This window comes from Ambystoma mexicanum, chromosome 3q (genome assembly GCF_040938575.1).
Source record: "Ambystoma mexicanum isolate Mex_15411 chromosome 3q, UKY_AmexF1_1, whole genome shotgun sequence".
Lineage (NCBI taxonomy): Eukaryota > Metazoa > Chordata > Amphibia > Caudata > Ambystomatidae > Ambystoma > Ambystoma mexicanum.
This window is the reverse complement of record NC_090926.1, coordinates 670,299,608-670,315,570: the sequence shown is the minus strand read 5'-3', so window position 1 is coordinate 670,315,570 and position 15,963 is coordinate 670,299,608.

The following is a 15,963-nucleotide window of genomic DNA, read 5'->3' as shown; positions in this document are numbered from 1 at the left end:
TTAGCAACTCTTAGTGGAAAAAAAACTCTTTGTATGGATAGTCTTAGATGGCAGATGTTTGTGAATACACAAGCACTTTAGTTCTGAGTCATTATTCCTTCTATGTATATGTTTCTTTCAGAAAGGTGAATATTTTGTGTGTGCATAACTTCAATGTTCATTCTGGAGAGGAGCGCCTGCTACCTTTTTTTGAAATATGTGCAAGGAACTTGGGGTTGGTCACCCTGAGTTAACTGGGGCAACCAGACGTGGACTCCGTGCTCACTGTGCTCAGAGAGGCACAGCTTCACCTCACTGATGAGGCCCAACAAGGCTGAAACACGTGTATGGGGTTGCTGTTGGTACTCTTGTTCAGAGAGGAATTGCCATAGCATTTCGGTGCTGGACTCCTCATGTGGGTGGGACAAAGACTGATATGCAAATGTACATTTCCCATCTGTGAAAGGTGCAGTGAGCAAAATGTATGTGCTGCAAACTCTCATCTCAGAACAGGTTATCATGCCATGTTCTTCCTGGAGAGGAGCGCCTGCTACCTTTTTTTGAAATATGTGCAAGGAACTTGGGGTTGGTCACTCTGAGTTAACTGGGGGCAACAAGACGTGGACTCCCTGCTCACTGTGCTCAGAGAGGGACAGCTTCACCTCACTGATGAGGCCCAACAAGGATGAAACACGTGTATGGGGTTGCTCTTGGTACTCTTGTTCAGAGAGGAATTGTCATAGCATTTTGGTGCTGGACTGCCCATGTGGGCGGGACAAAGACTGATATGCAAATGGATATTTCCCCATCTGTGAAAGGTACAGTGAGCAAAACGTATGTGCTGCAAACTCTCATCTCAGAACAGGTTATCATTCCATGTTCATTCTGGAGAGGAGCGCCTGCTGCCTTTTTTTAAAATATGTGCAATGAACTTGGGGTTGGTCACCCTGAGTTACCTGGGGGCAACCAGACGTGGACTCCCCGCTCACTTAGCTCAGAGAGGGACAGCTTCACCTCACTGATGAGGCCCAACAAGCCTGAAACCTTACCAATACCTTGGGTGAAACAACACTGTGACCCACATGGCCAACTTAACATTTTGAAAAAGGTCAGTTTAGTGTGACTGGTCTAAGCTTTCAAGAAATGCTAGCCATTAGCCATTCTCACTACCTCACAGACGAAACCTCCCAGTGCTAAAGTCGAGGGTACACGCGGGTGGCACTATTTTCAGAGGGTGGACTCAACCGTGCGGCCCCCCACCCCTGCCGCCCCCCAGCTAAAATTAGAAACACAGAAAGTCGTCCTTGAATTTAGGAATTAAAGGCGACCTCGGGGATCGAACCCGCAGTCGTCAGCACACTTCACCACTGCACTATATAAACTGGTGAAAGATAACAAACAACTATAGGTGAAATGTCACAGTTCGATACTGCATGTTCCAGAAAAACATTTGTATTGGTTCTTGGAGTTTAAAGCATGCACACCTTTTAACGTTTTCAAAAACACTATTAGAAGAAAATATCCTCTCTTGGTTTTGTGTGTGTTAATTTTATGAAAGGCAAATGCCATTCGTCCTGTGCAATTTGGGTGGTTGTGCAAAGCCAATTTAATGAAATGTGCATATTTCACCTTGATACGCTAATTTATGGAGACGTCACATCCCGTTGTGTTTGTTGATGAGTTCCCCCCCTTATTTTTAGGCCTTGACCCCTGGAACCTTCCAACTTTAAAGGTAACTTTCACGCTTCACAAAGCCCTCCGGCGCCCACCATCCATCGCGTTGCCTCCTCCCGTTTCAATACCCTGTTATAAATGTACTGTGATAAGCATAATAACAGATATGAACACTTCCACTGAGTAACCTTCACTTCCCAAATTCTATTTCCAACTTTAGACGACCATTGCGCTGCATCACTGCCCATCTTCACCTCTCATTGCTCTGACCCCCTGCACTTCTCTGACTAGCCAGTTCATCAAAACTAAGTCAACCAAGACATCCATACCTTTCTCCAAAACAAGGCATACATCCAAACAAGAGCCAAAAACCTATGAACAAGCTAATGCATCCAGGTACCCAGAGCAACCCTCCACTGACAGATTTCCTACACAAAATGCCAATTAGTTGCTAGATCCTGGCAGCCAGTTGGGCTCAGTGTGTGCCCAACAACAACAACATTATTTGCCACATTTCCATGTTCTTTGAAAATATGGGGTTTCCTTATTGTTTGGATGACCGTGTCATCCATCCTCAGCTTGCCAATTAACATCAACATAATGAAAACGTGACTGCCACATTTTATTTCTTAGCACCATGTTGAGACCAGGATTGTTACGCGTAATTATCGAGGTAAAAGACTGCCTGTAAAATTTCATGGTGGCCATATTGAAGTCAGGCACTCACTGTGCACTGTTTTTCAAAGTTAACCCTTTTATTTCCACAAGATTAACATGAACATACAACCAAAGGATTTAGACAAAAAAACAGCAAGCCTGTTTTAATATTGCCCTCATCATGAGTTCGGCGGTAGCCCTTAAATGCGGCTGTAACACTACTACCGCTGCTTTTAAGGGCTGGCCCTTTTATGAGTTGGGCAGAAAGTTTGGAGTTTTACCTCCAGCTTTTTGCTGAAGGCAAAAACCTGCTTTCCGTCTGTTTTTCACTAATAGCGCCCAAATTGCATCAGACCAAGTAGCAGTAAAGCTATTTGCGCTGGTGGTATCCCGGTGCTATTACCGCCAGGATACCGTCAGAATTGTGATGAGGCCCTAATGTCTGTTATGCTATGTTAAGGTGATTTAGTAGAGCACATGTTTCACATGTTTTCACCACCGAATAGCTTCCTGGTACTGTGTTGAAAGGTGTACAGTAATCTATTGTGTGAGAAGGATTTTGGGAAGAGATGGATTTTCAACTTCTTCTGAAAGATGACACGATCAGTAATATTTGTTTATATTCATTGGTAGTAGATTATAGACTTTGGGAGCAAGAACTGAAAAGCAGTGGCCCCCAAACCTAAAGAGTTGAAATCTGGGTACTCTTAGCTGCGTAGTCTTAGAGGAGTGACGATATCGTTTAGGTATGTATCTAATAATGTTTTGCTGAAAATGCCAAAACCGACCTTTAAACTCTTGACACTTCTGAGCACCTAACCAATGAAATGAGAGGAGGCCAACTCTGACATGATCAAATAACCCCAAGTGGAGCGTCAGCCGTCAAATCTAGAACTCACTGAATCCTGTCCATGAGGATCTTAAGGGCGCCTAGATATGTAGTGCTAACAAATTCAAGAAGGTAAGTCACTAGGGCTAGAACTGCGTGAGCTCTTCTCGGAGCAGTAAGACAAAGGAAAATACTTTTGGGGAGATCAAAGGTAAAGAATAATTTTTCGCTGTGCTGGTAACCTGGGATTCCAAGGTCAGGTTATCATCAAAAAGGTGTGAACCGAGCTGTTATATAGGCACAACAGAAGTGTGCTAAGAGCTGGGGCCGGGTGTGCACCCCCTGTGGGCATCTCATTTTCTGTCTGAGCTGTTTTCAGTGATCCGTTAAGCAATAGCTAGACTACAAACTGAACATTTGATTTCTTTGCTAAGGTATCCAATTCGAGTTTACAGACCATCTCAGTGTAATGATCAGCATAGTTCGGGACTGTTACCTCAAATGACTTAATCAAATGTACCAAAGAAGAGTTATGTACATCAAATAATAAGGGGGGAGGTCAGAGCCAATCTCCTGTGGATCACCAAAACTCAAAATGATCATAGCATGACAATATGGCAGGAGCATTGTTACCTGTTTATAAGCAAATGGTCTAGTCATGTAAATAGAGTGCACTGCATACATTTACCATGCAGTCTAGCAAGGAGGACCCCGTGGTTGACTGTGTGAAGGGCGGTATCACTCATTCACTGCGAGCGCAAAAATACTGAATGCAAAAGTGCCTCTGTTTATTCGGCGCATTTACATGTTGCGGATGTGTAAGAGTAATTATTTATGTAGGGATAGTATGGGAGGGTGTGGGGGCTCTCCTCCAGCATATAATTGAGCAAAACAAAGAAAATTAAATTAATCAATTTTGCGTTCAGTATTTTCTACTGCCATAGTCACATAGATCCGTCAAAGATCACAAACTAATATGGCCAGAGCTCTGACACCGCAGGTGTCCACCGCCTTTATAAGTTAATTTAAGATGGTCCTCTCCATCACCTGCATTGCATGGAGGGACAACAACTACATTGGGGTGGGTTTTATAGTCTCTGTTGCTCATTGAGTTACTGTAATTGACCCGTAACTGTTCAAGCAGTTTAGCTCAGTATTGGATATTTGATATTGAGTGACACATTGGCTAGGCTCAAGGGTTATATAATGTAGTCACGCATATAAACAAACCTTTTAAATACTTAAGGGGAAACCTATGAGACTTCCACGAAGGGTGTGTGCAATTCATATTTTTAATGTATTTTCCCTTGGTCGGTTACGTAATTAAAGGAAATAAAACAGCGAATTAAAATAACAATAATGCCACTGACGCTATTTTTAAAAACAAGTCAAAAAGTAACAATGTAGATGAAACACTCAAAAACAAATACACGTTAAATCATGACAAAAGACAATGTTTAATGTAATTCAAAAGCAAGCACGTGGAATCAGATGCTCAGGTGTGATATAGCACAAGAACGTATCAAGTTTTTGATATATATTATATTGATTTCTAGTGACATGGAAAACTGCAGGTTTATCACTAGTGACCTGAGTAATTGTATGTTGCTTGTTACTGGACTGATCAACTGTATTTTGGTTGCTAGTGGCCTGTGCAACTGTTGTTTGGTCATGAATGGCAACTTCTACTGTATTTCTGTTGCTGTTGAACTGCATTTTGTTCCCGTGTAACCTGTACATCTGCATTTTGATAGATGGTTGCTAGAAGCCTGAGAACAGTATTTTGTTCACTAGAGGCCAGCGGAAGCTGACACCTCACCCTCCCTCTTTACACCAGCCAATTCACACACGCTAATATCCCCTCATACTACTTATCACGCTATCTTCTCTCACACTGTGTCATCAACCTTCTCACACATCCCTCCATTAACCAAGGAATTGGGCATGGTGGCCCCTTTTTTCAGTAAGGACATTCCATCCAGGGCCGTTTCTAGGGGTGGTTGGCTGCCCGGGGCTCAGATTGAAGAGGCAGGTGCTGCAGGAGCAGATGTGAATCAGTCCACTGCATCAGGAATAGAATGACTGATTTATTTTTTCTCTGTGCCCCTCCCGCTGGTCAAGTTCCCCCATGCATCCCTCTTCCTAAGCACATGAGAGATCTTCATTGTATATCTGTAGTTGGAGACTATACATTTTGAATCCCTTTATAATTATTATTTAACTCACCAGCGGAATACAAGATTCAACCCCCAATTTCCAGGCTGCAAAGAGATCACCTAACCTTTGTGCCACAGCACCTTTCAGGCAGAGATTGACTGATGCTCAATCTAATTAACATCCAATAGCGGGCAAAAGCCAGAAACCTGCTTTGGCCTGCAGTTTCCTTATACATTCTTCCCACATACAATTAGCACCATTTATTTATTTATTTCATTTATTTGCATCTGTAAAGTGCACAACAGACCTCGGGCATTGCGGCGCTGTTAAGAAGGCTTACTTAGTTACATAAGTGCTTGTGAGACCATTTGACATGCTAAATGCCTTAAATTTCACATGGTGAAGCCAGCCTTGGACAAGTTGTGACCATTAGCTACCTTACAGGGGGGGTGGGGGGATGAGAGCTGGAGAGCTGTGCACATGGAACTCTCATTCTCTGTGTTCATGACTTTAACATCCAATTCTGCACTCTAAAGTCCTAGCCATACTCATGGGAGACTTGAACCTCCCAAATATGGCTTAAAACCTTGCCTTCAATTAGTTTCATCACTTTCTGATCACTTTCTGGTCACCCTCTACAACCAGTCAACCCACATGTGTGCATCTCACTGGACATAATCACTTCATCGTCAAGTCCAACCCCTAACCCATTTCCATTAATCCTCCTCTCTCTGACAACTCCCACATGCACTCCAATATTTCTGTCCTCCAACGTGCTCACTTCCCACTTCCTCGATCACAAAATGTAAATTACAACTAGAGTCCATACCTCCATATCTCAATTCAAGTCACATCCTCCCTCCAGAGGCTCTCTCCACTCCTAGCTGGCACAATTGAAAAGATTTTCCAAGACTTCAATCTAGCACTTCTTTCTGACTTCAAACACCATGATCACTTGCTCTCTCACTCACTTCTTTTCATATCTTAAGCCCTGGATCTCCCCAGCCATCCAATGGCTGACGGCAAACATGATCTGCCATTTGCAGCTCTGCTACAAAACCTGCCCCACTTCTCGAAATTTGTCCTTCAAAATAATCCATTCATGTTAGACTCCACCAAGTCATCCTGTTACACACACCTCGTTTCTTCCCTCCATTCTTAGCATGACAAGCTATTCAGGAACTTCACTACTTGCCACAACCCATCCTCCTAAATAGAAGTGTTCTACTGTACATCGGCTTATCTCTCAGCCTTCCTGCCCTGCCCTCTTTCATTTCCTATGGACGCCCTCACCCCATACTTCAAGGCCAGAAACCTGCTAGCTTTCTTTGACAGCCATCTGAAACTGCAACAGTTCATTATACTCACTGTGACTGTTGCTAGGCTTAACTTCCTGAACATCAGATGCCCCGCCACCATTTTACAGTACTCCTTTAACTTCTTTCCAACCTAGTCCTGCTCAGCTGCAACAGCAGTCCTCCTACTGCTGCCAACCCATCATGAGATTCCCACTGTCCTTTTTTACCCTGCAAGACACTCTTCAACCTCCCCCAATACCCACCCAACTTTGCACACTACCCCTATGTGGACTTGCTGAAGTCTGTGAGGAGTCTAAAACAATTGGTACCCTGTAGTCACCTTAATCCACTGTCCCCATGATGTAGTCCACTACCAGAACCAACACAGATGTGGTGCCACTACTTGCATGCAATCATTCTGTGCAGTGTAGGCTAGGGCTGCAGATGGAGCATAACAGCTGCCTCCAGTAATTTAGGATCAAGAGAGATGGGACTTTAGCTCCTAGGTCATTACTAGCAAGTTGAGCTTTTTCACAAGCAGCACTACAAGGGCCACCTTGAGCTTTTAGGGAGGAGGTGGCAATCCCTCTCGGATCTTTTCAAATAGCTTCCCTAACTGATTCAACGATGGCTGGGTTTGCCTGGCAACCCCTGGCTTTACTAGATGAGATGAAAGTAAGGCAATCATCCTTTGGCAGAGTAAAGGCTTAAAAACTAAGAATGTTCACCCCGATTGTTGGATCTGGCCCATCATATCGCGAGGGTCTTTATGCCACATTTCTGTGGCTTTTTTAGGGGTGCAAGCTCTTTATCTCCCCTCCCTACATCTGCAACGCTCCTCGACCCCCAACACCCTTAAAGATCATTTAAACATAATCCCTAATCTGCACCACCCCCCCAAAAGAAATGCTGCAGCTTGACATGGCGTCTGAATCCGGAGCAGGAGCATACTGTGCTAGATCAGAGCTAATTCGTCTGGCTTCAACGAAGAAGTAATTACCCAGCCTGCGTAATACAAAAGGAATATACCCAAGGCTGTCACTGGGCCCATGACGGAAGCACCTGCACATGTTAGGCTGCAAGTGGCCTTTAATAAAACCAGAACTCTTGGCTTTGACAATGCGTGTTTATGTTGTTGATGGGCAGGTTGTATTTCCTAGTGTGTCACTGAGAATCCCTCTTCCCTCCCGTGCCCAGATTGGCGCTCATGCGCATTTGATGGAACGCTTTTCAGTTGTTCAAATTCTCAGATATGAAACATGGATGGCATGTGTCTGGTACGTCACATAGCTTCTGACGCAACGCTAATTGTCTCTCTCCCTGTAGGTTACATTTAATGATTCGTTTTTACATTAGCATTACAAGTGCAAGAGCAGAAATGAGTGGAGGCTTGGAGCGCTGAGATGTCGTATGTCCCCTTGCCAATCTGTGCCTATTTTCGTGAGGTCGCATTAGCTGAAGCTATGCGCCCAGCATGACTCCGGCAAAGGGGAGGGAGAGGGAGTTCAGCTGTCACCCTCACTCGGCTTACGCTTTGCCACTCCCATCATCAACTATCATAACACCCGTTACCTTTTATCAACACTGCACTTGGAAAAAAGGAGTCTAGTCTCACCGCCCCATTCTGTCTTTGGCCTCTCTGCTGTGGTGGTCATTTGTGGCCTGGATGCGTCTGACTGTTCATATTTGCTATCATGTTACGAGTCTGCCTAAAGGGCTGGTTTGTTTCTATGATGAAGGAGGCTGACCCACCCACGAACAAGTGGAATGCTGGCTAAGTAATTCCTCGCTGGCCGCCGAACAACTGCCCCATTGTCGTCGCCAGTGGCCCTGCTAAGTTTGAATGGCCAGTCTAAAAGTGTCAAGGCCGCTTTTGGCATTCCAGAAAACAACAAAGCACATTCATGCTGGGTTTGTGGGCAATAAAAAAAATCACACCAAAACCCCTTCCTTACACAGTGAGGTTGTTGGTACCATAAACCATTTCAATACTGTTGAAAAACTGGCATTTACGAGTTTTAAAATACGTTTAACTTCGTCTCCCCCTCTTAAATATTGGGATGCCCTAATGTTGGTGCACTTTATCAGTAGTATGTGCTGGTGATGTACAGTGGTAGAAGTGTGACATAAAAGTAGTGGAACTGTTACCAGTGGAATAGTAATAAAGTGGAGTGAAATAAAGTTGACATGGAGCCCTTTTTATAGGTGAAAAAAGGGATTGCAGGTGCCACTGAGTCTGCAGACTTTGCCACTGACCGCATACAGTGCAGTGAGAAAAAAGTCTGGCATACATATTTGGGGTTATTTGGCAACTGAAAAAGGGTCTGGAAAGGGCAGGGGAGTGGAATAAAGTTGACATGGAGCTGCTCTAAAGGTGAAAAAATGAAAAGGCGGGCAGGTGCCACTGAGTCTGCGGTCAATTGTCCGTGGACATCATTTGGATTGCAGGCAGGTCAGGCAGGCAGGGCAAGTCTTATTATTTGAAGCTCTATTGTATGGTTTAATTCTTTTGTGGTGGTTGTGGTCAGTGGCCAGATTCTTGGGGCCATGCCACCAAAAATCTAGGCTCAGGCAACACAGGGTATAGTAATATGTGTATAGTAATTATAGATACTGTAGGGGGAGTAGGCAGTATTTGTAGTATGCTGGAATGATATAATTGAAGTGTCAATGGTATTTATGATTGTAGTACAATTGAGGATAGTGCTTATGTTATATGTATTTGTTTCTTTGTGAAGATAACAAATAGGATAAAACTTGGCTTGGTTTCATACGGTAAAAAAGCTGGAATCTCCGGTTCTTTTTCTGTGAAAAAAACAGTATACTTTGTTAAGCAGGATAGTTTATTAATGTGTGCTGCACTGTTGTAATGACATGAAGTAATCACTGGGGAAAAAAAATCCATAGAGGATTTTAAAAAAAAACTACTATAATTATGTGAGTGTAAGTCTGATAGTATGTTTGTTTGAAGTGTTTTGTAATTAAGGGCGCATTCTAACTATACTGGACTTTACAAGAAGTTTTACAGTAAGAATAAATGTGATGGCATATTTATAGTGTATTGGAATGAAGGGTATTTTTATTTAGTTTATACTAACTGCCTTGGATTTTAATAGTACTACTGTAGTATTTTGGATGTAGTTAGTTACCAGTTGGCTTATTCTAACTGTTTATTGTACTATAGTTTAGTGAGTACATTTGGGGTGAAGGAATATTAAGTAGGCATTTGTTAGATTTGGTGGTAACGTTGGCATATTGTAATTATAGTGGATTTTACAAGAAGTATTGCAATAACAAGAACTGTTATGGCATAGATGAAGTGTATTGCAATGAAGGGTGTTTGTGTTTGAACTAGTTATATACCTGTTGGTGTATTCTAACTACCTTGGCCTTTAAAAGTACTATTGTAGTATTATGGATGTAGTTAGATACCTGTTGTTATATTCTGTTTATTGTGCTACAGTTTAGTGACTAAACTTGGGTTGAAGGAATATTAGTCAGCATTTGTTAGATTTGCTGGTCACCCATGTTTTGGAGTAACAGAGGTGTTGTTACATTCACAGCAACCACTTCTTTTTTTGACGTATGCAGTATAGTGGCCTGAAGCGGTTGTAGCACCAGTGTGGTAGATTATGCCCACTGTTGCACTGTTGTGAAGATTTATTTGCCAAGAGAAACTTGCCCATGTGTGAAGTAAGCTTACAGTTGTTTTTGCTACCATCTGCATTATACCTTAGAAGTATTAGTATCACATACAGGCCATGTGAGTTTATTTGTATGTTGGAACGATTGTCTGAATTACAAAAAGGGCATAACATGTTATGATTTGCATTCTGCAGAAGCTGTTGAAATGGAATGGATTTAGAATTTGGTATGAATAAAGGGATGTGCTCTTGTGAAACATGGTTGCAGAGAGTGCATGTATGTTTGCACGTGTATGAAATCTAAAAGATTTCATTTATAGGGTTGTGTTTGGTTTCCAGTACTTGTATTAAGTACATGTTAATGTTAATGTTAAAGGATATTTATACCGCACACTATCACGACCGCAGTGGTCCCCTGGTGCTCTAATTAGGAATTCTTGTGCATCTTCCTGTGTGTTTATTGGGAATTTAACCATTCCTGTACAGTAGTCCAATTCTTGCCTTATACCTGAGACACTGTAAGTGCTGTCAGGGTTATGTGTGGCACTTCTATGAAGGATGAGCATTATCAAACACAACTGGTCCAAGCCATTTAAGTAAATGTTGTGAACAATTGGTGGCAATTGGAATAGAAGATTGATTGTTACATTTGCATAGCAATATACTCCAGTTGTGTTGCTGAATTTAAATGCACCAGAGAGTTGTGCCTGTGTATCCTTTGATGGGCCTGCAGCTATTTTTTGAGAAGAGACATTTGTCTCTTTGTCTTCTGCTGGATGGGCAGTTGATTTTGTACTAGAACATTTTGTGGGTGTATTATTTCATGGGGCAGCAGTTGGTCTTTGTTCCTTTAGCAGTATTGTTGGGAGATCTGTTATATGTTCTGTTAGTATTTGTTTTCTTTTTAAAGGTTTTCTTTTGTGAGGTACAAGGTACACATCTAAATAGGGTGTACAGTGCATGTAGCCTGTTGTACTGTAGGATGCAAGGAGTGTCAGCATTGACTTTGTTTGCGTAAAAGTTAACTAGGAATAGACAATTGTGTGTACGCAGACACAATATAACGTGTACCCCATTTAAAGACTGTGCTGCCAATGTTAATCATTGCGTGATCTAGGCTTAGTCCTTGCGATTTGTGAATAGAGACAGCATATGTAAGAGATAGAGAGAATTGTTCTCTGTGTACCTACATGTCTTTGAAAAAAAGGAAACGTGCTACGTTGCAGCCTGTGTTCATCTGCAAGTTTTTCAAAGTGGATGTTGACAAACTGAATGTTGTTGTCGTGTGGATATGTTTGGAAGCCAACAACTGTACTAATTGCTCCATTGACTAAACCTGGTTTCTACATCAAGGTTACGTTTTAGAATTACTCTGCAGTTTTGACACAGATTTGATAGAGCTGTTTTGGATTTTTCTAAACTAACTAGTCGTGTTTTTGCTTGTTGCAATATTTTTAATCTGGTAATTTTGAGTTATGGTTTATTTATGTATTTATTTATTTATTTATTAGTACATTTCTAAAGAGCCCGTAGCCCATAGGCATCTAGGCGCTGGAGCTTAAGAGATTGGTTACAATTTTAGGTGCTTCATCAATACAGTGACAGATGTGATAATACATGTATTCATCACTTACAGAGAGGCAGATATACATATCAGTTGAAGTAAATAAGGCTAAGTAAATATGATATTAATGAACACATCGGAAGGTCCTAACAGACGTAGCCTATTATACTGAAGGACCTAGTGTCTATTGTTGGTTGCTTAGCTTACTATAACTGGTGAATTTCTGGGGTTTTCGGTTTTACTTGTAACTATAACTGCCCTTTAACAAAGGTTTTTCACTGAATTTCATAGGTTTTTATTAGTGCAACTTAACCATAATATCCCTTTAACAACTTTTTTTCACAGAATGTCATGGGTTTTTACCAGTGCACTCTAATTTGCTACAGCTTCCTAATATTATACTTGCCCCCAATATAGCAGCCTTTTCGCCTATCTAGAAAGTTTCACCTTAAAACTGTGCCGATCCCCACCTTCTAGCAACATTTATAACACTTTTATGAACTTTCTACAACCTTTTGCGCCATTTTTTGTTCACCAACCTTCACAAACGTCGAACATCATCACAGACTTTCCAGGCATTGTCACATGATCACGCATGCACAGTTTTATGACTTGTTTGCGGACAGGTCCATCTGTCACGAACAGTTCTAAACTGCATTTTCAGCTGATGTGGAAAGTTTCAAGCTGAAAATGTACCCTAGCACGGTTCCTGGATCTAATCTTACAGATTTTCAATCAGCAATCCAGGAGAGAACACATGCTTGGAAGAACATTAATACAACTGCTATTTAACTTCAAAAATGGCATCCACCATGGCAATTCCTCCTCCCCAGTAGCAACCACCACCAACACCACCGCCACCAGCTGGAGGGCCTAAACAATGGAAAAAATGCAATGATGAAGAAAAAAAAAACAAGCAGAACAGGAAGATGAGATAGAGGAAATGCCTGCCTCCATCACCCAGAGAGAATTGTGGGTGTGGTGGTTCTTTACCACTGTTGTGGGTATACCAAAGGCTAAGGCTATTAAGGTAAATGCATAGCGTGCAACTCAGTCGTGGACAACCTGTGCAGTACTCCTACAGGACCACCTCCATGCGCCGCCACACCAAATCCTACCACCAGGATGCTCTGAGCAAGGCTGTTCCTTTCTCAGGAAGTAGTAGGCTGTCTTCCTCTACCTTATCTTCCTCAACCAATACTGGCACCACACAGGCTACTTCTGTGGAGAACAAAATCCTACCAGCTACATAGCAAGCCATAAAAGAGGCTGTTGATCCATATCTTTCCACTGCAACATACCACTATGCAGGAGGAGGCAGTTTTGAAGGGCTTTTGAGGCTGTAATTAAGGACTATGCAAAACACTGACCCCTACCTTAGATTTAACACATGCCCAACATCTTACCCTGTTAACCTGCCACTCCATATCTGTGGTTGGTGCCCCTTCCCTTATTTCCCTCCCTTGCTTACTTCCTGGCCTCTCTGTAAAAAAAAAAAATCAAAAGAAAAAATCACACCTTCTAGCAACATTTATAACACTTCTATTAACTTTTGCACCGTTTTTTTGTCTGCCAACGTTCATGAACATCTGACGGCATTGCATACTTTCCAGACACTGTCACGTGATCCCACATGCTCGTTGTTATGATGTGTTCGCGAATGGGTCTGTCCTTCGCGAACCGTTTAAAACTGCATTTTTAGGCAATGTGGGTAGTTTAAAGCCGAAAATGTACCGTAGCACATTTCCTAGACCTATTCTTACGGATTTTTATCTGCAATCCAGGAGAGAACACATGCTTGGAAGACAATCAGCCCAACTGCTATTTAACTTCAAAAATGGCATCTACCATGGCCATTCCTCCTCCCCAGTAGCAACCACCACTAACACCACCATCAGCTGGAGGGCCTATACAATGGAAAAAATGCAATGATGGAGAAAAGAATCAAGAGGACCAGCAATATGAGATAGTGGAAATGCCTACCTCCAGCACAGAGAGAGAATCTTGGGTGTGGTGGTTCTTTACCACTGTTGTGGGTGTACCAAAGGCTAAGGCTACTAAGATCAAATGCACTGCATGCAACTCAGTTATTAACAACCTGTACAACTCCTACGAGACCACCTCATATGATCCTGAATTTCATCCTTGTAACCACCAGTAGCCAATGTACACATTTTAGGGCTGTAGTGTTATGATCCCTTGGCATGAGGCCAAGGATAAATCTTGCAACCCTATTTTAGATTAGTGTAAGGGGGCATAGACAACAAAGGGGGAGGTTAAGGAAGAGGCTGTTGCAATAGTCCAGGCTACAGTTGACCAGGGCTTTCGAGATATTGAACTTCTGGAGGAATGTGAGGAACAGTAGAATGCCTATAAGGAGGTGAAGTGGGCCTTTTTCTACATGCTCCAAAATGTAAGAACTTGAGGAGAGAGAGAGAGAGAGAACTTAAAGATCACCCCAAGGTTTTTGGCCTTACAGGATGGTGACAGTAGAGGGTCCGAAGAGGGCGGCCAGATGGTAGGAGAAAAACAGGGCACAAGTGTCACCATAAGAAAGATCTCTGTCTTACTGGCACTAAGACAAAGATTGTGAGCCGCACACAATGCCTCGATGGCAGTCAAACAATTAAGGATAAAAAAAGGAGGAGAAGAAATTAGTTGTGGGAAGGCAATAGAAAGCTCTGTGTCATTAACATAACACTAAAAATAAGAAAAGGAGAAGAACATCAGGTGAGCCATGGGGACAAAATAAGTATGAAAGAGCCACAACCATAGGCCAGAACCCTAGAGTACTCGGCATGTAGACAGTGAGGTGGTGGAGTAAAAACGGCCCAGTTGTAGCTCAGAAGGGCAGTAAATGAGGAAAACACGTCAGCCAGTCCAGTGCCCGGTCCATGATGCTAAAGATATCATGCAATCGTTTAATACATATACAATGGTTGACCATGTAAAAGGCAGAGGAGATATCTAGGAGCACTATCCTCAATTGTACTACAATCATAAAAACCATATACACTTAAATCATTGTATGTGGCCATGCCCCCAAGGATCTGGCAATTGGCCACAACCACCACAATAATATAGAAACCATCGAACAAGTATGTAAAATACGCCTTCAAATAACAAAACTCACCCAGTAACCCCTGCCATCTTAATGATTTCAGTGGACACCAAAATTGACCGCGGACTCAGGGGCACCTGCATGCCCTTTTTTCACTTAGTAAAACAGCTCTTTATTCCACTTCTGCACCCTTTAAAGGCCCTCTTTCGGCCACCAAATAACCCTAAATGTGTTTTACAGATGTTTTCCCAACCATGCTTTCTGCGGACACCGACCGCTGTCCGCGGTTCCAACCTGGCAACCGTCTAAAAAGATATGATGCACCTCACGTTTTTCACCATCCAATCAGTCGGCGCGTACAGTACCCGAATCGGGAAGTGAGTCTGCGGACCGGACGCAGATATCACAATTTCTTTTCACCTACTTTTTGGCAATTTTTAAAAAAACTACTAGATGGATTTACAGCAAAGTTGAAAAAGCACACTTTTGGGACCAAGCCACACTCCTGCTGCATATTTGGTGAAAATCCATCCAGCGGTTTGGGCTGTGAGCGTGAGCAATGTTTTTCCATTGCGTCTCTGAGGATTTCCACACATTTTGGGACCCCCCTATCACTGTGCCCTCCTAGACACAACCGTACCAAATGTTGTAGATTCATTCCGACGAGGTCATATACTTTTTTTTGCAAAGTTTGAGCATTATTCTTCCAAAATGACTGTCTTGTATAGAGTACTGCATGCATGTGGCTACAAACATCATTCTGTTGCATTCACATGCACATGCACATGCACATACATGCTGGTCCTGTAGAATGACTGTTATTCAACCTTATTGCAGAATTTAAATTATTCATCAGAAAAGTCATTGGTTTGTGGAATGAGTGGAATGAAACTCAGAGGCCTATTCATGGAATTAATGTGTGCTGAAAATTCCTGCGCAAGCGTGCGAATCGCAGTGCAAGTGCGAAAATCGCAGCAAAACCCACGCACAGCGATTCATTGAAGTTTGTGCACGTGTAAATCCATGGATGTGCACTAAAATCCAGCGTGGCGCACACTGGCGCACACGTCTTCAAACAGCGTGCGCTACGTGCACTGCGA